This window comes from Lissotriton vulgaris, chromosome 1_2 (assembly GCF_964263255.1).
Source record: "Lissotriton vulgaris chromosome 1_2, aLisVul1.2, whole genome shotgun sequence".
In the NCBI taxonomy this organism is placed as follows: domain Eukaryota; kingdom Metazoa; phylum Chordata; class Amphibia; order Caudata; family Salamandridae; genus Lissotriton; species Lissotriton vulgaris.
The window spans coordinates 9,211,683-9,235,891 of NC_141686.1; the positions used below are offsets into that span (position 1 = coordinate 9,211,683).

At 49.7% G+C, this 24,209-nt stretch overlaps 1 protein-coding gene across 3 annotated transcripts in view; it reads left to right on the forward strand.

Annotated features, from left to right (window-relative positions):
* The window catches only part of PRR5 (proline rich 5), a 583,537-nt gene that overhangs the window by 351,017 nt on the left and 208,311 nt on the right, over window positions 1–24,209 (forward strand). The window lies entirely within an intron of this gene.

Here is a 24,209-nt window from a genome sequence, read left to right on the forward strand (position 1 = left end):
TAGATTTTACTTTTACTTTTGTTAGATTAGCTCATTTTGAGTTAAGATCCAAATACCATAGGAGTTCTTTGACAATCTCTTTCTCATCTAGAGTGTAGATATTTCTACACTTTTTAGCCAATCCCTGCATCCAGCCAGCCTTTTTGGTCATTGTTAGGGTGTCTTTTTCAGACAACTGGGCTACACAAATGTGAAGAAAGTAGAGCAATTATGCTGGGCATAATAACAAATTGTATTGATTATGTCCATATTTCATTCTTTACATAACAGAGCCGGGCCTCATATTCCCGAGCGGTTGCCGGGTGAGGTGAGGTTATCTCCCACACATTGCTGGGTGAGTATATTATTCCATAAATTTATGTAAATCGACAAGATTAATGACAACAGGAGCTAATTACGCTTCTGTTTAGCGAAGAGTATTTCCTCTTCGTTTGTGTGTTTTCTGTACTGTTATCTTAATGATCACATGGATACATGTAAGCAACCATATTATTTATTTGTACATTGTCTCTTTTTCCTTTTTAGGAAAGGACAACATATTCATTATCACCAGAGTACATTGGGGATCCAAGATCCTAGTAGGATAAAGTGAACTTTAATAAATGCACTATCACACAACTCATTTTCACTTTTGCAGTATTTTTCCATTCTTTTGGTCCTGAAGAAAGCCGGAGAGTAGTTTCCGTTTTGGCTGAAACATGTTGACCTCTCTCACTACGCCATTGTGTAGTTATAATTTCAAACTACCAGGCGTTGTTTTAATCATGACACTAGGACAATCCTGATTAAACTTTATTATTTGCCCTAGTAGTCATTTTTAGATTTTCACTCGCATCGTTTTACAGCACTGCACTTCATTAGCACCACTTGAGACACACCTTGGCTAGAGTCAACCTACTGATATCCATCTCTGCACCATCAACTGATTGATTGGTCGAGGTTTGGATTTCTCATCTAAATCCCACATGATGATGCTCCGCCATGAGGGTGGCTGATAGGAATTTCTCAGCCGGGTGTTACCTCCTCTGGTTGCTGTATGATTTCCAGTTTTCTTTAGTATCCAGTACAGTACACAATCTTTCTAGACCAGATATTTCTCCTTCTTTTGTTGCTATTATTGAAAAGGGTTATTGAGATGTCAAGGTCGGTAAACTAATTCCCCTCAGACCCTCTTTTCCACTACTCTTTTTTCAGTCGACCGCTTTACAGATCCCTATTTTGCTTATTTTTAGAGCAGTTTCTTAAAAATGATCTGTCAGATCGTTGTGTCTTTGGTGACAGTTTTGCCAGAGAAGGCTCCGAAGAGGGTTGCATGCATGATAGAAATGAAATAACCTTTCCCTGGCTCAGCTACTCCATTAACTTCTAGTTTAATCTCGGTGATCTGCGTGCGAGCCTGAGATAGAACATGAGACACAAAATGAGTCAACAAATATGTATTGTTTTGTATACATGGTGTATAAGAGAACCATGATCTTGTCAGCAAGAACAAACATGGGGCGTGCCTACTTAATTGAAATAAACTGTACAATACGAAATAATATGAACTGTCTTCCGGAAAGCGTTCAAATGTAATTGCTGCAAATAAATTAAAACTAAAATTGTGAATTGCACTACGAACCACATCAGTGACCAGCATCTGCAAAATGTTGTGTGATATACCTTCATGTAAAAGCGGTGCTACAATGCTTATATAGTGATTTTATTTGTTATACATACTAATAAATTATCAAGATTTTTTTTCAAGCATAACCAAAATAGGCTTTGGGAAATTGACATTATGCCTATTTACAGACATGGAGAAAATCGGTTTTAAGGGCATGGTTTGCCGGAGGGCTGGTCGCTTCTTACATTTGGTCTGCCTGATGTTAGGAGGGGGAGAGGAGCTATCTTAAAATGCAATAAATAGATAACATGAGTTGGCGTTGAATTAGTAAGGTGCAACATTTGTCACCATGCTCTGTATAAATGTTAACACTTCATGAAAATATTTAGCCCTCTGTCAGCCAGCTTGGGTGTTAGTGCCTGCTTTCCTTTCGCCCTCGCATTGCCCTGCGACTGCCTAAAATGAGAAATACAGATAATATCACTTTCACATATTTGCAGGCTTCATCCGTAGAAGCGTTCTCTGAAAGCAGACACCCCGCCCCTTTTATATGCCTCTTCATTCCTGACCATTTTAGACCGTTCAAAACACGGACAGGTTTTATCTGGCAGAGAATTATTGTTTGTGTTTTTTAAATATGTTCTTCATTTTCTTTATTAACTTGAAGGAAACGGTGCACACATATGAGACGCTGCACTGTAGGACATACCCCTAGGTAAAACTGAATCAAAGACCAGGGAACATCGTACAGGGATGTAATCGGCCACCTGCTGCCCTCACTCCCCACTCCATTACTATCTCCAACAAAATAACTCCAAACTGAAACTGGATTTCACTGTGACTAGAGAGTCTCTTATGGGTCCCATATTTATTTATTTATTTTTTAACCGCGCTATCTATAATCAAGTTGCTGTAATACACCAGCCCATTTCTCTTCTCTAGGTTGGGCGATCAGTGTAAGGAACATGATGTTTCCACCCCTTATTCTCTACCCTGTCTCTTCCGCCTTTTTAGGTCGAGCAGACCTACCCTCAATGCGTGAGCATTGAAGGTGTCTGCTTCAGACCTATTGTGGCCCATATTTAGGAATGTGGACAGCTACCAGACGCGCGCTTTGACGATGTCAGATTTCACCTCGGAAGCGCGCGTCTGAGCTGCGCTTGCGCGGAGCAAAGCCCTTGCTCACACACAGACACAGGCAGCCCCCACCCCTCTGCATGCACGCACGCACGCACACACACACACACACAGGCGCGCGCATGCACACGCAGGCATACGGAACACATACAGGCACACGGCACACTATCCCCTACCTCGCATTCTCTCTCAATCGCACACAGTCACGCATGCGCACACACATTCCTTCGCGCACACATGCACACACGCGTGCACACACTCCCCCGCTCTGGTTCTACATACCTTATTAAGCCTGCTTTCAGAGCAATGCCAGAAATTGCAATTTGTGAGTGGGTTAAGGATCTTCAAATAGGTAACAGTTTATGGGAAGACCTTTCAGTAAATATAGATTGGATGTTGCTGTCCATTCGTCCCTAGTCTCCACCCCCTCACCCTCACATCCCCTCACCCTCACATCCCCTCACCCTCACATCCCCTCACCCTCACACCCCCTCACCCTCACTCACACACTCACACACTCACCCTCACCCTCCCACCCTCACACACCCTTTCACCCTCACACACCCTTTCACCCTCACACACCCTCTCACCCTCACCCTCCCTCTCACCCACCCTCACCCACCCACCCTCACACCCTCTTACCCTCACACACCGTCACCCCCTCACAACCCCCTCACTCTCACACACCCTCACTCTCACACCCTCTCACTCTCACACCCCCTCACTCTCACACCCCTCACCCTCACACCCCCTCACCCTCACACATCCTCACCCTCACACACCCTCACCCACTCTCACCCTCACACACCCTCACCCTCACACACCCTCACCCTCACACCCCCTCACCCTCACAAACCCTCACTCACCTTCTCACCCTCACACACCCTCACCCTAACCCCCTCACCCTCACCCCCACACACCCTCACCCTCACCCTCACACACCCTCACCCTCACACACCCTCACCCTCACTCACCCTCACCCCCCCTCACCCTCACACCCTCACCCCCTCTCACCCCCTCACCCCCTCTCACCCCCTCACCCACCCTCACCCCCTCTCACCCTCACCCCCTCTCACCCTCTCACCCTCACACCCCCTCACCCTCACACACCCTCACCCCCTCACCCTCACACACCCTCACCCCCCCACCCTAACACACCCTCACCCTCACACACCCTCATACCCCCTCACTCACCCTCACACCCCTCTCCCTCACACACCCTCACCCCTCTCGCCCTCACACCCACTCACTCAACCTCACACCCCCTCACCCTACCTCACACCCCCTCACCCTCTCACCCCCTCACCCTCTCACCCCCTCACCCTCTCACCCCCTCACCCTCATACCCCCTCACCCTCACACACACCCTCACCCCCTCTCACCTTCACACCCCCTCACTCCCCCTCACCCTCACACCCCCTCACCCTCACTCCCCCTCACCCTCACTCCCCCTCACCCTCACAAAATCACTATGTGCTACCACAGCATCACTGAACGCCACAGCATCACTCGTTTGCCACCACATCATCAATCTCTGCGACCATTCAACAACACCTGGTTCAAATATGCTCTCTCAATGTTTGAAGCTTTATTACAAATGTAACAAAAACATGTTAATATTTCACTTCTGTTCTTGGAATTTCGTCACAATAAAATACACTGAACATAATCTTAACAAAAGTTATTTACAAAACTTTAAGCTATTGCCATTATAAATTACAATAACTTTTATTTAATTATTAACTATTGAAAAAAAATTAAAAGCCATTGTTATTTGTAATATCAATACATGTAAGTCACGTAAATACAACACATATTGCATTACAAATGCTATAGGTGTCACATTTGCGAAAGTTATAACTATTGGCATTGTAAATGACAAAGCTATTAATTTAGTTATTTTCAAAAACAAAATATAAATAAAAAAATTGTCATTTACAATACCAATAGCTCAAACTTTCCTAATGCGAGACCTATTGCATTGCAAATGCTTGTTTTGTTCTTCTCTTTACCTGGGCTTCTCTCTCATTTCTACTTTCCATTCTTGTCTCTTGTTTCCATCCTTCCTGCTCCGTTGTTACTCATCTTTTCAATTCCTCTCTTCACCCCTTCTTTTGATTTTCCCTTGTGTTACCCATTCCTTCCCTCCTATTAACATTCCTTCTTCTCCTTACCCCTCTTTTGTGCTTCCTAACAATTCTCTTCACACCTACTCATCTTCTCCTCTATTATCTCTCCCTTACCCTTCCCTGTTCTCTCCTCTTCATCAACTTCCCCCCTGCTGATACAATCCTCTCCGAGTCTCCTTTTCTTTCCTTCCTCATCTGTTCTCTTCACTCAGTCCCCTCCTCTACTGTGCACTTTAAGTTTCATGCATCTTTCCTGTATTAGCCCGTAGCAGGTGTAAACATTTCCTGTTAATAGGGAGACATTTTGAGACCTGTTTCAGCTAATACAAAGAAAGAATTGGAAGATACAAAGTACATTGTGTGGTTTAATAGTGTATCCCCGCCCACTCTAGCTAATAAGGAACGCTTAATGGCCGTACATGCTTTGTTGGCAGACATATACTTTAGTCTGATGGGGGAAATACGTGTCAGACCAAACCCATAACAAAAACGAGCTAAAATTTTGCAATAGCAAGGAGCGATAAACATGGATGGGGTCTTGGGCAGTGCTTAATTTGAACCAGTGGTTTCCCGTGCTCGACATCAGCACTTAATTGTCAAAACCGACACTTATCACAGTCTGCCATCAGGTGGAGCTGTTTGTCTAATTTAGAGATTAGCACCACAATAGTCATTTTATAATGTATATTGAATTAATAAACAACTAATACTTGCCTCCCAAGCCATTTTTATAGCTTTAGAGCCCTTGATTTTTCTGAATGATCAAAGTTGTATGAGTGTGATGTTTAATAGATGTGTAGGTATTGTCATTGGCATCACTGGCAAGGGCAATAAGTGGTGCAAGCTGCAGTGGCCTCCCGAGGGGGGCCCTGGAAGTTATATTTTTTTACAAATTAAGCAGTGGTAAGTGTGAGTGAATTTAATATTGGAAACGTTTGTCATCAGATTTTGTATATAAAATGTTGTTGCTGTTTTTGATCATCTGATAAAATAGATCTCAGGACCGGGGGCAGTGTTACCACCAAGGATAGATAAAGTAATGTGTCCTTAACAGAATCACAATTATCAAATAAACAGACAGCATAATTAATTAATATGCCTTCTTGAGTCATGGCAGTTAACATAAGTCTTTTTTTAAGTTAATTACAATTAATATCATAAAGCTCGGTAAAAATCAGCATGGAATCAGGTAAATTATTTTAGGTGCTAAGCATGAGACAGATTTACACAGGTCTGCTCTCTAAGTCTCAATAGACTGAGTCTGGCTTCTCTCCAGAAGGAGTCCTTTTTATAGGAAATCACAAAGTGAAAATCATACTGTCAGCATAAGGTGGGCAAAATGTTAAATAGGCTCAGATCATCTCAATACAAAATGAATACATCATCACCTAACGCCATCCCCTAAATGAATATTCAGTTAGTACCCTCGTGTCCTAATGTCTTAAGATTTGACAGCACAAATGTAGGTACATATAAAACAATGGCTGTAGAAAGTTGGCTCTCTATATAGTGTACTAAAACGAAGTACACTGTGTAGAAAGTCTAGTGGGTCCCAAATTGGTACTCAAAGGCAATACTAGATAGTATTAACTCTCTATTTGTGGTAGTGTGGGCAAGCAGTTAGGCTTATCAGAGGGTAGTGCTAAGCATTTGTTGTTCTCACAGAAGCAATAAATAGAACACACCCTCAAGAATAAATCTGAGACCAATTTGCAAAAGTAACACTGATTTTTATATAATAAGACCAAGAACCTCTTTCACAGGTAAGTGCTTTTTTAGTTATGAATTTTGCAAAGTTCTGAATATAAATCAGCGGTGTGCATAGTTACACATAATGAATGCCAATGGAAAAAACACATAAATCTATGTTAAACCATACAGTCTGTTCTAGGCGGTCACCTCCGATGTTTGGGTAGGAGCAGCAGGCCAAGGCCCAGTGTTCTACCGGAAGATCGTCTGGAGCATCTCGGATTTGGCAGGGAGCTGAGGTTCTTGGTAGCTGGTGCACTACAAAGAAGAGGGCCACCTCAAAACAGGCCTTACTAGATGAAGGGGGTTGGCATCCTCCACTAACTGGAGGTGCTTGGGTTGCATTTCAAAGGTGGCATCTCCTTTGAAGCTTCCCGCCTTAGCAGACCATTCCAGCCTAGGAGGTGTAAAGCCCTCTGCCCAGAGCAGGCATTGTTCCCGGCTTCTGAGAGCACATGCTCTCACCCTATGAGGTGAGAAACACGTCTGGTGGTGTCAGACTGGCTAAGACCAGTCGGAGACCACAGTAGAGTTTAGTATGTTTTCAGGGGGCACCTCTAAGGTGCCGTCTGTGTGCATTTGTTAATAAATCCAACACTGGCATCAGGGTGGATTTATTAAGACGAGATGTTTAGTACCGAACATCCCTTGGTACAGTGAAGCCATCATGGTGCTGGGAAACTCATAATGACGGGTGTCCAGCCCATTTACTTCCTGGCTTCACTGCGCACTTACAATATCCAAGAACAGATATATATATATACACAGCCACACCTGGGATATGGTGCACCCTGCCTTCGGCAGTAAGGTCTGCAGTAGGGGTGACTTGCCTATACCTCATGCAGTGTCTGTGAGTATGGCACAGATGTGCGCCATGTCGACTCTTCAGTCTTATCTGCACCAAGGCACGCAGCCTGCAATGGTAGTGTGAATGATCTTGATGAGGGGTCCCTAGGATCGCACTATTTGGGCTGCAGCCCTAGTGGACTCTCTTCAGTCCCAATGCCCTCAGTACCAGGGGCACCATTTACTAGGGTCCTAGAGGAGGTTGCTGAAGTTGTGCCAACAGTGTTACCATCTTTAGGGAAAGAACACTGGTACTGAGAACCCAGTACACCCCAGTCAAAGTTGCATTAAACACCACTCAAACGGAGGGGTGTACTGCAACAAAAGCCCATCTTCCCACAATGACAAACTTATAGAAAGAAAAGGCCCTCTGATTTACAAACATAAAGGTCCATGAACAGTTCTGTAGTAGGGGATCTCTGTGTATAGTCATAATCTAGTGAATAGTCCAGCCCATGTGCTTGGACCACGGAGCAATCAAAAATAATCTCTTAGTGTCAAAAAACGCAGAAATGCATAGACACTTAAGAGAGAATTTAGAGACCGATAATGCAGCCTAAAAAGGCTACACTGTCCAGTACTTCAACTAGAAATTCCTCCCTAAAATCTACAAAACAGCAAAACCTGTACAGATTTCCCTTGCTTTACCAGCAAAATCCCTCAGGAATGATAGAGAGAAGAATCTGGACAGACAAGCCCCATAGGCTGCCATTATGTGGCTCAAAACAGGATACTGTGCCTTTAAGAGAACTTTCCAGAACTTCAGTCTCCCAGAATGCCCTGCAGGTCCCAGTTACTTTCAGTTCTTTTTTCCGGCTCCTGCAAGCAGGACCCTGGAGCATTGAGCTCTCCCTTTTCAAGGGTTTTGTTGGTGTTTTTTCACTAAATTCGATTTTGTGTACTTTTAAAGTACTTTGGTGACTTTCTTCTTGTTTTTTTTTTGCACCCTTTTGTTGTCCATAATGCCTGCATTATTTGACAAATGCCTGACTGCTCCAGGAAGAAGGCCAAGTCAGACCCCCATGAGGTCTGTATCCTCTGCCTTCCCTCTTCCCACATCCCTGAGGAGTGTGAGATCTGCCAAGGCTTCTCTGGCAGGACCCTGAAGGACAGACTGAAGATCAGGCTTCAGGGACTCGAAGAAAGAAGACTGAAGGCGCAAGGTGGGTCTGGAGGGGCTTCATCTGCCCATGCTGAGGCCTCTGGGGGGCTCCCCAGGGGCAGGAAATCCAGCACACGTCCCCATTCTCCGTCTGGGTCGGTGGCACCCACCACGACGTCGAGAGTTAGGTCCAAGGCCGGATCCCCGTCTCCCCAGGGCTCTGGGTCGAGAAAACGTCGCCCGTCGACATAGAGGGGCTTGCATAGACCCCCGTCGACCCCCGGGACGGTGTCTTCGTCGTTGTCTTCGACGTCGAGCCTTCGGCGTCAGCGGGTCCGGCGTTGGCGCTCGCCGTCGAGGCGACACCGTCGATCGCCGCCGAGAGACAAGACATCGTCGTCGAGGGGATCCTCGTCGTCGAGACCGCCGTCGAAGCGGAAGCGGTCGCCGGCGAGACAAAAGCGTTCGCAGTCGAGGCGGAAGAGGTCGCCGTCAAGGCGGAAGAGATCGCCGTCGGGGCGGTCGAGGTCGACGTCGAGACATTCGAAGGCGACGTCGAGGTCGCGGTCGCCGTCGAGGCGCAAGAGATCGTCGTCGAGACACAGAGGATCGTCGTCAAGATGGTCTGGGTCGACGTCGAGACATGGCAGGCGTTCAACGCCGAAGCAGAGGAGACGGTCGACGCCGAAGGGACGCTCGAAGTCGAGGGACCGACGTCTGGTCACCGTTCGTCGGCGCCGAGGGATTGTACTGCGCGACCTAGGGCTGTGGGGGGCTCCCCTCAGTCCGGGAAGGATGGTGGGTCACCGGGATCGGTGCACTCGGAGGTGTATACTCCGAAGAAGTCTGTTACACCTCCTCCTCCGTTACCAAGAGGTCCGCGTCCGAGGGCTCCTACCCCTCCTCCGTTGACTCCGCTGCCTGCACTTCCAACCGGACCACGGGCCCCTGCGTCTGAAAAGCCTCCGCCGGTTCCGCCGAGGTCGGTCTCGTTGCCCAGGCTCCCGACCCCTCCCAAGAAGACTCCTAAATCTAAGGAACCGCATAAGCCCAAGTCGCCCCGTCCCAGAGACTCCGGCTGACCGTCCGAGGCCCAGGAGATCGAGATCGCGCTCCAGACGGAGAGAACGATCGAGGAGCAGACACAGGTCCTCCACCCGTTCTAGGCGGCGCCATAGGAGGCATAGGTCCAGGTCCAGTACGACTTCTAGGACCCGCTCCTATTCACCTACTTTGTCCGATTCCCCGGAGACTAGGGTGTCTCCGATCGACGACATCGGTACATTCCAGGAGGTTCTCCTGAGGGGGTCTGCGAAGTTGGGTATCACGGTGACGGCTCCTACACCTACGACGTCCGTGATATTCGAGACTTTGCACAAGAAGCTCCTGTCTCGCCCTCTGTTGCCTTTGGTGCCAGGACTGGTTGAACTGGCGCAAGGGCTGTTTCTTACACCTGCGGTGGTGAAGGCTGCCCCGTCCAGACTTTTGAAGAAATACAGGGCACCGGACTTGGACCCTGCTTTCTTGAGGATGGACCCAGTGCCCGACTCAGTGATAGTGACGGCGGCCAGGAAGCAACATTCTACCTCCCCGTCCTCCACCGTGCCTCCGGATAAGGAGAGCCGCTGGATTGATTCGGCGGGAAGGAAGGCATGTGGGACTTCTTCCACCACGATGAAGGCTTCCAGCGACTCGGCATTACTGGGACGATATGACTGTGCGCTTTGGGATTCCATGGAGCAATTAGCGGACCTTGTGCCACGTGACAGGAAGGAGGACTTCATGGAACTCGTCAAGGAGGGGATGCTGGTCTCTAACCAGGCCATCAGTGCCGCGGCGGATATCTCCTTGTTGGCTGCACATGGCTACTGCCACGGTATCAACCAATGCCGCCATGCGTGGCTCAGGCTTACGTCGCTCAAGCTTGAGGCGCAACAGCGAGTGGCCAATCTGCCGTTTTCCGGGGACACGCTCTTCGGTAAACATGCAGATGACTAAATGGCCCGGATGAAGGCCGAGGCGGAAACCCTGACGGCTGTGGGCTTGGAGAAGCCCAAAGACAAGAAACCCTACCGCCAGTTCCAACGGCGGTTCGGCTCGCAAGGGAAAGGAAGAGGACAGTCTTCGGGACAACATCAGCAGAAACAACAGCAGCAGTTCCGAAGACCTTTCCAGAAACGCCAGAGGGGTAGAGGTGGACAGCAGTCCTCTACCGCGAACAAGGGCCCGGCCGGGTCTCGACCCTGAGCGGTTACTTCCCCTTCGTCCGTTACCCGCTCCAGTGGGGGGAAGTGTTCAATTTTTTATGGCAGAGTGGAGAAAAATTACTCAGGACAAGTGGGTGCTGAATATTGTTTGCAATTGATACAGTCTTCGGTTCATCAGCCCTCCTCCAGCGATCCCTCCGGTCAGCTCGCAGTATCAACTGCGCGAGCTCCAGGCGGAGGCCGATATCCTGTTAAGGAAAAGGGCGATAGAAGACGTACCTCTGTCTCAAAGAGGAAGAGGTCTGTACTCCCGGTTCTTTCTGGTTCGCAAGAAGGACAAGAACAAGTTCAGGCCCATTCTGGACTTGCGGCAGGCAAACAAGTGGATTCGCAGAGAAAAGTTTTGCATGCTGTCGTTGCATCAGATTTATCCTCAGTTGCAACAGGGGGACTGGCTTTGTGCCATAGACCTACAGGATGCGTACTTCCACGTGCCCATCGCGTACAAACACAGGAAGTTTCTGCGATTTCAAGTCGGCACCAACCATTACCAATACACAGTGCTGCCTTTCGGACTGAAATCTGCGCCCAGGACATTCTCGAAGTGCATGGCAGTGGTAGCGGCACACCTCAGGAAGAACAAGGTGTTTGTCTACCCCTACCTAGACGATTTGTTGATCAAGGCCTCCTCCTTCTCGGAAGCTCAAGCAGACTTCCAGAAGACGTGCGTTCTCTTGAACAGGTTGGGGTTGCACATCAACATGTCCAAGTCTGTCCCGATCCCAGTCCAGTGCATTCAATACTTGGGAGCCACCATCGATACGCTGTCAGCAAGCGTGTCTCCTTCGGAGGAGCGACGGCGATCGATCCTTCGGAAGGCTCAGGCTCTTATGACTGCTCCATCTACAACAGTGAGGACGGTGTCTTCTCTACTGGGGTCGATGGCCTCTTGTATCTTCCTCACTCCTCACGCGAGGCTGCACATGAGACCTCTGCAGGAGTGCCTGGAGGACTAATGGGACCAGAGGAAAGGATCTTGGGGCGACAAGATACGACTGTCTCTGCATGCTCTTCAGTCTCTGAAGTGGTGGTGTTCAGCGGAGAATCTCCTCAGAGGGGTTCCCTTCCACAAGGACATTCCAACTCAAACTATTGTGACGGATGCTTCTCTCCTCAGCTGGGGAGCGCACTCCAGAGACCTGCAAATTCAAGGGGCGTGGTCCCGGACGGAGTCCACGTACCACATCAATTTCCTGGAACTCAGAGCGGTTCACTTGGCACTGAAGGCCTTTCATCCGTTGTTTCAGTCCAACTCTCTGCTTGTTCAGACGGACAACACGACAACGATGTATTACCTCAACAAGCAGGGGGGCTCGAGATCACGCACTCTGTCGCAGGAGGCGCAGGCGATCTGGCACTGGCTTCTGGCTCGAGGACTGTCGATAACGGCCACGCATCTGCCAGGTGTGCAGAATGCTCAGGCAGACGAACTGAGCAGACTGATTCAGGAAAACCACGAATGGGTCATAAACGACTAAGTACTAGGAGAAGTCTTCGCAAGGTGGGGAAAGCCAGACGTAGATCTGTTCGCCACCGCCGAAAACAGCAAATGCCGAGGCTTCGCCTCCAGGTACTACCAGCCAGGGACGCTGGGGAACGCGTTGTGGATCAACTGGTCGAACAGCTTTCTGTACGCTTTTCCGCCCATTCCCCTGATTCCGATGGTTCTCATCAAGCTGTCCCAGTCCAGGGCGCGGATGATTCTGATTGCCCCGGAATGGCCCAGACAGTGGTGGTTCACGGACCTGCTTCACCGGTCTCTCCTTCCTCACATGAAGCTGCCGTGCAGGCCGGACCTTCTCACGAAGTTCCGGGGGCGGATGGTGCACCAAAACCTCTCGTCTTTGAGTTTGGCGGCATGGCTCCTGAAATAGTGCAATATGACCATCTGAATCTCCCTGAGGATTGTATGGACATACTGAAGGAGGCTAAGCGACCTTCCACTAGGACTTCTTATGCTTACAAGTGGAAAAGGTTTTGCGTCTGGTGCAAGTCTAAGAACTATGATCCTATGTCATGCAAGGAGGATGTCATCCTTCCATATCTGCTGCATCTAGCGCAGTCTGGCCTTAATGTTCATTCCATTAAGGTTCATCTGGCTGCTTTGACTGCCTACAGGAAATGCCCTTCACAGACTTCCTTCTTCCAGATCCCTGTGATCAAAGATTTTTTGGAAGGCTTGAAGAAAGTGTTCCCTCCTGTCAGGCTTCCTTCGCCTTCGTGGGACTTGAACATGGTGCTGTCCGGATTGATGAAGGAGCCTTTTGAACCTATTCATAAGGCTTCGTTGCAGCACCTGTCCTGGAAGGCGGCGTTCCTCGTGGCCATTACATCGGGCCGCAGGGTGAGTGAAATTCAGGCTTTGTGTTGCCAAGAACCTTATACTGTATTTCATGCTGCTAAGGTTATTATGCGTACTCACCCTAAGTTTCTTCCCAAGGTTGTTTCTGATTTTCATATCAACCAGACTATAACTCTACCTACGTTCTTTCAGAATCCCTCATCTCCAGCGGAAAGGTCTTTGCATTCCCTGGATGTTAGGAGGGTGCTGAAATTTTATCTGGATAAAACCAAAGAGATTCGTAGGTCAGACCAATTGTTCATCAATTATGGATCGGTCAGGACAGGTCTTGCTACCTCTAAACAGTCCATCTCTAGGTGGATTGTGTCCTGCATACAATTGTGTTACTACAAAGCTAATAAGACCTTAGGGGGCAAACCTAAGACTCATTCCACCAGGGGCAAAGCTGCTACGACAGCGTTGCTCCGTAATGTTCCCATTGCAGAGATCTGCAAGGCGGCCACTTGGAAGTCAGTCCATACTTTTGCTAAGCATTACTGCCTGGACACTGATGCCAGGGCAGACGCGCAGGTTGGGCAGGCTTCGCTGCGGAATCTGTTCGCACAATAGTGGCGTAATTTTTGTTCTCCACCGCCGCTTGGTGTGGGGATGGGCTTGCCATTCTATTCACTAGATTGACTATACACAGAGATCCCCTACTACAGAAGGAGTAGTTTCTGTCCTGTAACTCCAGTTCTGTAGTAGGGGTATCTCTGTTATAGTCATAAGCGCCCGCCCTCCTCCCCGGTGGAGAGAGGTATTCATGTAAGGAATGCTACAGGTCTGGCGTGTTCCGCCTTCAAAAAGAACTGAAAGTAACTGGGACCTGCAGGGCATTCTGGGATACTGTGAAGTTCTGGAAAGTTCTCTTAAATGCGCAGTATCCTGTTTTGAGCCACATAATGGCAGCCTATGGGGCTTGTCTGTCCAGATTCTTCTCTCTATCATTCCTGAGGGATTTTGCTGGTAAAGCAAGGGAAATCTGTACAGGTTTTGCTGTTTTGTGGATTTTATGGTGGAATTTCTAGTTGAAGTACTGGACAGTATAGCCTTTTTAGGCTGCATTATCTGTCTCTAAATTCTCTCAAGTGTCTATGCATTTCTGCATTTTTTGACACTGTAAGAGATTATTTTTGATTGCTCCGGGGTCCACGCACATGGGCAGGACTATTCACTAGATTATGACTATAACAGAGATACCCCTACTACAGAACTGGAGTTACAGGACAGAAACTACTCCTTACTTTTCAATGGGCTTATTTCAGTGCATGCCGAATCAGTGAGAGATGAAACATGGTCACATTTCAAATTCAAGATGGAATCTGCTTAGTTCATGCTTTGTCTGGCCAACTAAAAGAAGAAAGCTGGTTCTGTAAAGTTAATTAAAATGCTAAACAATCATTACTTAATAATCCGAAATATCTCTGAGCAATTTTTAAACTAAGCCCAGGAAAATATTTAAATTAATATTGTAAATATTTTTCTTATTCTAGCTCTAAATAAACTTACTATCTTAAAGGTTAGCGTGTGCTTTATGCGTGGATAGTAGTGTGGTGCTTACATTCAAACAACCTTAATCTCTTGACTTCCTGGAAAAATGCGAATTTGATGTGGGATTTTAGCTTGAGACCCACCTCATGACTAGTCACCAGCTGGAATGAGGACCGGTAAGGAAGGTTTTTGCCACTTGAGAATAACCTTGGATCTAAAGTGGACATGTTAGAGTATAAAGGGATTGCACTTGAATGATTACTTGATTGCTAAAACTCCTGTGAGACTTTGACTGATGTCGATTGAGAACCATATGGTCAAGCAGGGTGGTCCTGGCCTTTTCAGCATGTTATGGCAAATCATAAGTTTGAAAACTCAGAACTTCTGTAAGACAGTGCATGTCGAAATGAGGACTACGTTAAGCGCACCCCACTACCTTGGTTTATTATATTACAACAATACCTATGAATTATTGAGAGTCTGTGACATTACTCGTTCCAGTTTTAAGCTGACTGACTAATATAACAAGTAGTGACCACGGTAATAGGTCTGGCTTTTATGTGCTTATGCAGCAGATAGCTTGTGTGCATGCTTACGTTTGTATGCATTAGCATATTAAAGCTATATTCTGATCTGCTACCTCATTCAAGGACACCATGTGTCACAAGATACCCACGGTCTTCACTCACAGCTTTACGGTGATAACCGATATTGCACTGCAGAAGACAAGGTGAGCTTGAAACTCCTGCACTGTGTGGTTTTCAAATCCATGTGGTGAGACACAGTTCAGCTGATGTTCATAGGTTTTGTAACTTCTCTGGACATCTGCTGGACATCTGCTGCAGGCTCAAACAGTTATTTCTGTTTCTTGGGTGAGTGGAAGGTGACAGGCCTGTAGATTCAACATAGGCTTGTGGCGGAGACATTCCCCACAAGAAATGACATCGAGCTAGTGGACATCCTTAACCAGTTTAACCCATCCAAAATCCACAGGATTCCCCACTGTTTGAGTTTGGTTTGGTACTAGAGTATGACAGCATCTAAATGGGGTCAAATTAATCATTGCATTGATTTGTAGCATCGTGTACAGCACTTCCTAGCCCTGGCAAGCTGCAGAAGCCCTTTCAGTGGACAAGTAGCAGGTTAATCAATACATTTTGGATCAGGAGTGAGTGGTTAGAGAGGTGAGAATTGACTTTGATTGTCTGCCTATCTATCATATTTGGAAAATAGCACTACTGATTTTACATCAAGGAAAATATTATCAAGAAAACAAAGATGGCCTGCTACCTTGATGTCATTGCTGAAGATAGTGAAACTGTTCCTTCCCGAACGCGACTTCATAACTGTTGTTTCAGCCCTTGTATATTTGCATCTGGATGATGGAAGCACCTTGCTCAGTGACCTCTCAAACTCTACCATGGCCCTCTTAAAGGCACCCTACACACTGCAGCATGTTTCATGGTCTGAAGAAATTGAATCACATCAATCCCATCCTGATGGATCTCGACTGGCTCCCCTTGCCAACCCACACCATCTTCAAAACTAGCTGCACCATAAACAAAGCCATCACAACCTGCACTGCTTCCTATGTGACTGACAAGAGTAACATCTATGGTGGCTCTCGCACATGCAGCCCTAGCGCGGTTACAGCACAGAGTGAAAAAGCATCCGTCCGTGTACAGCAAGAAAGGTAAGCTCATCTTCGGCTGCCAGTAATGTTGTGTACATTTAGTTGCTTTCACATTCCCATGTATTCGGAACCTGCTGCTGTCTCAAGCCTCAACACACCACCACTACAAGGATTATTTATTCCCATTACCAGTTCCATCCTCTACATCAGCAGAAAATGTAACCATCTGCGAAATACCCAGTGGCAGCTGCCAAGGAAAAGGGGTGTGGGCAGGGGGTGGGAGGGTCAACAAAAATAAAATCACCTGGTTATGCCCGCCACCTCTCCTCTGTCCTCTTCTCCTTCTCCCGACTCATGGAATCAGGAAGCTCCCAGGTTACCCTAAGCTAATCATGGCGCTGCTGTCACTCATGACAGCAGTGTTGTGATTGGTCTGAGCAGCCTGTTTGGGAGCCTCGGGGCAGTTCTTTACATAGCTGTGCAACACAGCCCGGTGGAGAAATGATAAGTATGCATTATGGTTTGGCCGGCCCAGTATGGATGGCCAAACAGTCAAGCGCACTTAGTAGTTCCCATACCACGCCGCCTCCTGTGACCAAGCCCAGCCCCACCCTGCCCCAACCTGGCTTTATGCAGAAAAATTTAATGATAACAATGTGTTATCGTTTTTAGGGCTCGCCTTTACCCAACTTGGCGATTTGGTGCTGTGCCCGTGGCTTTTAGGTCAATGCGCTTGCGCATTGACCTAAAAAGCGCGTGCACATCACCAAATCACCGTCTGTTCCCTCAGCCGCACTCCTCCCACACCTTTGAAGTGAAGCTTAGCTTCACTTCAAAGGCCCCTGCTGCGTCATCAAAGGCTTTCACGGCCGGCCGGCCGGGCTTTCAGTTTCACTGCCGGCCGGCCGTGTAAAGTGCACTTCAAAGGCCGCTCTCCCGGCTCCGCCCCCTGTAAGTGCTCGACATGAGACAAATGCTTTAATCTGTAGACGGTAAGGGGCAAAGAGAAAAGCATGCAGCCCAAAACAGGAAACTCCCTACCTCAATATTAGCGAGCATCTCTTTCACCCTCGACCCAAGAAAATAATAACTTTCATGGCATGTAATGCTCAAACTATTCTAATTCCAAGATATACAAATAAAAGATGGCCATGTAGATAGTGATTGCAAACGAAATACTCTAACTAGGCTGCCAAGTACATGGATAAACATTTTGTGAGCTGGAAAAAATAAAATAATCTCAATTCAGCACACAAAGAAGCACTCACCGGCTGCATAAGCGGCATCTGGCCAGGCATCATTTGAGAGGGTGGCATGCCTCCAGGACCCATCTGTCCAGGGCCCATTCCTGTCATAATGCCAGACGGGTGCATGTACGCAGGCTGTCCTTGCATTTGCATCATCCGTGGACTTTGGTTCATCGACTGCATTCCCGGCTGCATGCCTGGTTGCATGCCCCGAAGAAGCAAAAATGCCAGTTTTAGCCATCAGCAGGCTCAGGCTCTCACTTACAATGGCAGAGTGTATATTGCATTGATGGGTCATATCTAGAGCTTAGCCACACGTTTCAGAAACCATTTACTATATATCGATTTGCCACATTTTACTTAAAAGGTTAATGCGGAAAATCAACTGCAACTGTACTGTAAATCTGAGGAACTGGCAAGCAGTCCACACTGCAAGAACACAGTACATTAGACTGTACATCAAAGGATTTCACGGCCGGCCGGCCGGCCGTGCTTTCAGTTTCACTGCCGGCCGGCCGTGTAAAGTGCACTTCAAAGGCCGCTCTCCCTGCTCCGCCCCCTGCTGTGGCTGTGTCACATTTCTCCTCCCCCCTCCCCACAGCAATGCCCTCCCTCTTGTTTCTTTCGAGGTAAGTGTCCACCAACACCACATCCACCACCACATCCACCACCACCACATACACCACCACATCCACCACCACATCCACCACCACTTTCACCACACCCATCACCACTACATCCACCACCACCCCATCCACCACCACCACTGCATCCACCACCGCATCCACCACCACCACATCCACCGCATCCACCACCACATCCACCATCACCACCACATCCACCACCACCATGACATTCACCGCCACATCCACCACCACATCCACCACATACACATCCACCGCATCCACCACCACCACCACCACCACATCCACCACCACATCCACCACCACTTTCACCACATCCACCACCACTTTCACCACATCCACCACCACATCCAACACGTCCACCAACACTTCCACCACCACCACATCCACCACCGCATCCACCACCACCACATCCACCACCACATCCCCCACCGCATCCACCACCACCACATCCACCACCACATCCACCACCACATCCACATCCACCACCACATCCACCACCACATCCACCACCACATCCACCAACACTTAAACCACACCCACCACCACCACATCCACCACACCCACCACCACTACATCCACCACCCCATCCACCACCACCACCACCACTGCATCCACCACCACCACCACATCCACCGCATCCACCACCACATCCACCATCACCTCCACATCCACCATCACCTCCACATCCACCATGACATCCACCGCCACATCCACCACCACCACTTGCACCACATCCACCACCACCACATCCACCACCACCACATCCACCACCACCACTACCACATCCACCACCACATCCACCACCACATCCACCACCACATCCACCACCACATCTACCAACACTTTAACCACACCCACCATCACCACATCCACCACACCCACCATCACCACATCCACCACACCCACCAACACTACATCCACCACCCCATCCACCACCGCATCCACCACCACCACATCCACCACCACATCCACCAACACTTTAACCACACCCACCACCACCACATCCACCGCACCCACCACCACCACATCCACTGCATCCACCACCACCACATCCACCGCATCCACTACCACATCCACCATCACCACCACATCCACCGCCACATCCAACATCACCTCCAACATCACCTCCACATCCACCATGACATCCACCACCACATCCACATCCACCGCACCCACATCCACCACCACCACCGCATCCACCACCACCGCATCCACCAACACCACATCCACCACCACATCCACCACCACACCCACCACCACCACATCCACCACCACATCCAACACATCCACTACCACTTCCACATCCACCGCATCCACCACCACTACATCCACCACCCCATCCACCACCACCACCCCATCCACCACCACCACTGCATCCACCACCACCACCGCATCCACCACCACCACATCCACCGCATCCACCACCACATCCACCGCATCCACCACCGCATCCACCATCACCACCACATCCACCACCACATCCACCACCACATCCACCACTACATCCACCATATCCACCACCAAATCCACCACCACCACATCCACCACCACCACATCCACCAACACCACCACATCCACCACCACATCCAACACATCCACCACCACATCCACCACCACCGCATCCACCACCACCACATCCACCACCACCACATCCACCACCACATCCACCAACACCACATCCACCACCGCATCCACCACCACCACATCCACCACCACATACACCACCGCATCCACCACCAGTTTCACCGCACCCACCACCACCGCATCCACCACCACCGCATCCACCACCACCGCATCCACCACCACCGCATCCACCACCACCACATCCACCAACACCACATCCACCACCACCACATCCACCACCACATCCAACACATCCACCACCACCGCATCCACCACCACCGCATCCACCACCACCACATCCACCACCACCACATCCACCACCACCACCACATCCACCACCACCACCACATCCACCACCACCACCACCACCACATCCACCACCACCACCACCACATCCACCACCACCACCACATCCACCACCACCACCACCACATCCACCACCACCACCACCACATCCACCAACACCACCACCACCACATCCACCAACACCACCACCACATCCACCAACACCACCACCACATCCACCAACACCACCACCACATCCACCAACACCACCACCACATCCACCAACACATCCACCAACACCACCACATCCACCACCACCACATCCACCAACACCACCACATCCACCACCACATCCAACACATCCACCACCGCATCCACCACCACATCCACCAACACCACATCCACCACCGCATCCACCACCACCACATCCACCACCACATACACCACCGCATCCACCACCAGTTTCACCGCACCCACCACCACCGCATCCACCACCGCATCCACCACCACCGCATCCACCACCACCACATCCACCAACACCACATCCACCACCACCACATCCTCCAACACTTTAACCACACCCACCACCACCACATCCACCACACCCACCACCACCACATCCACTGCATCCACCACCACCACATCCACCGCATCCACTACCACATCCACCATCACCACCACATCCACCGCCACATCCAACATCACCTCCACATCCACCATGACATCCACCACCACATCCACATCCACCGCATCCACATCCACCACCACCACCGCATCTACCACCACCGCATCCACCAACACCACATCCACCACCACATCCACCACCACACCCACCACCACCACATCCACCACCACATCCAACACATCCACTACCACTTCCACATCCACCGCATCCACCACCACTACATCCACCACCCCATCCACCACCACCACCCCATCCACCACCACCACCCCATCCACCACCACCACTGCATCCACCACCACCACCGCATCCACCACCACCACATCCACCGCATCCACCACCACATCCACCGCATCCACCACCGCATCCACCATCACCACCACATCCACCACCACATCCACCACCACATCCACCACTACATCCACCATATCCACCACCACATCCACCACCACCACATCCACCAACACCACCACATCCAACACATCCACCACCACCGCATCCACCACATCCACCACCACCACATCCACCACCACCACATCCACCACCACCACATCCACCAACACCACATCCACCACCGCATCCACCACCACCACATCCACCACCACATACACCACTGCATCCACCACCAGTTTCACCGCACCCACCACCACCGCATCCACCACCACCGCATCCACCACCACCGCATCCACCACCACCGCATCCACCAACACCACATCCACCACCACCACATCCACCACCACATCCAACACATCCACCACCACCGCATCCACCACCACCACATCCACCACCACCACCACATCCACCACCACCACCACATCCACCACCACCACCACATCCACCACCACCACCACCACCACATCCACCACCACCACCACCACCACATCCACCACCACCACATCCACCACCACCACATCCACCAACACCACCACCACATCCACCAACACCACCACCACATCCACCAACACCACCACCACATCCACCAACACCACCACCACATCCACCACCAGTTTCACCGCACCCACCACCACCGCATCCACCACCACCGCATCCACCAACACCACATCCACCACCACATCCACCACCACACCCACCACCACCACATCCACCACCACATCCAACACATCCACTACCACTTCCACATCCACCGCATCCACCACCACTACATCCACCACCCCATCCACCACCACCACCCCATCCACCACCACCACCGCATCCACCACCACCACTGCATCCACCACCACCACCGCATCCACCACCACCACATCCACCGCATCCACCACCACATCCACCGCATCCACCACCGCATCCACCATCACCACCACATCCACCACCACATCCACCACCACATCCACCACTACATCCACCATATCCACCACCACATCCACCACCACCACATCCACCAACACCACCACATCCACCAACACATCCACCACCGCATCCACCACCACCGCATCCACCACCACCACATCCACCACCACCACATCCACCACCACCACATCCACCACCACCACATCCACCACCACCACATCCACCAACACCACATCCACCACCGCATCCACCACCACCACATCCACCACCACCACATCCACCACCACATACACCACCGCATCCACCACCAGTTTCACCGCACCCACCACCACCGCATCCACCACCACCGCATCCACCACCACCGCATCCACCACCACCACATCCACCAACACCACATCCACCACCACCACATCCACCACCACATCCAACACATCCACCACCACCGCATCCACCACCACCACATCCACCACCACCACATCCACCACCACCACATCCACCACCACCACATCCACCACCACCACCACATCCACATCCACCACCACCACCACCACATCCACCACCACCACCACCACATCCACCACCACCACCACCACATCCACCAACACCACCACCACATCCACCAACACCACCACCACATCCACCAACACCACCACCACATCCACCAACACCACCACCACATCCACCAACACATCCACCAACACCACCACATCCACCACCACCACATCTACCAACACCACCACATCCACCACCACATCCAACACATCCACCACCGCATCCACCACCACATCCACCAACACCACATCCACCACCGCATCCACCACCACCACATCCACCACCACATACACCACCGCATCCACCACCAGTTTCACCGCACCCACCACCACCGCACCCACCACCACCGCATCCACCACCACCGCATCCACCACCACCGCATCCACCACCACCACATCCACCAACACCACATCCACCACCACCACATCCACCACCACATCCAACACATCCACCACCACCGCATCCACCACCACCGCATCCACCACCACCGCATCCACCACCACCACATCCACCACATCCACCACCACCACCACATCCACCACCACCACCACATCCACCACCACCACCACATCCACCACCACCACCACACCCACCACCACATCCACATCCACCACCACCACATCCACCACCACATCCACCAACACATCCACCAACACCACCACATCCACCAACACCACCACATCCACCAACACCACATCCACCACCACATCCACCACCACATCCACCACCACCATATCCCCCCCAGATCCACCACCACCACATCTATGTGTGTGTGTGTGTGTGTGTGTGGGTGTGTGTGTGTGTGTGTGTGTGGCTCTGTGTATGTGTAGGTGTAGGTGCAAATGCAATGTTCTTGGATTTTCGTCACAATAAAATACACTGAACATAATCTTCAGAAAAGTTATTTACAAACATTTAAGCTATTGCCATTATAAATTACAATAACTTTTATTCAAGTATTAATTATTTACAAAATTAAAAGCCATTGTTATTTGTAATATCAATACATCTAAGTCACGTAAATACAACACACATTGCATTACAAATGCTATAGGTGTCACATTTGCGAAAGTTAATACTATTGAAATTGTAACTTAATTTTGCTATTTTCAAAACCAACACATAAATAAAAAAAAGTGTCATTTACAATACCAATCGCTCAAACTTTCCTAATGCGAGACCTATTGCATTTCCAATGCTTGTTTTTTTCCTTGCTGCCCTGCTCTGAGAGTAGTGGGGCGACTCTTCTCTCTGCCTTAGCGAAGGAGCTGCCACTGGAAATACCATGGATTCGTTTGAAAGCATGACTATGGCAACATCTAGGAAATGCTCAAGAGATAAAGGGGAAAAAATCGGGTTGTATAATTTCCTTATAAACTTTTGTTAGTGCGTAAAACGTTTTAGGCAAGAATAAGCAGCAGTTTTTGCTTAACAAATCTAGTTTCCCTCGTTAATTGGACGTTTTGTTATGTATGGCAGAGGGCCGACCTAAAGCCCCTTGTTTATATTATATGCCTTGGGTTATGTGTTACCAGATAGGTAAAGATGTCTGTAGAAGGACATA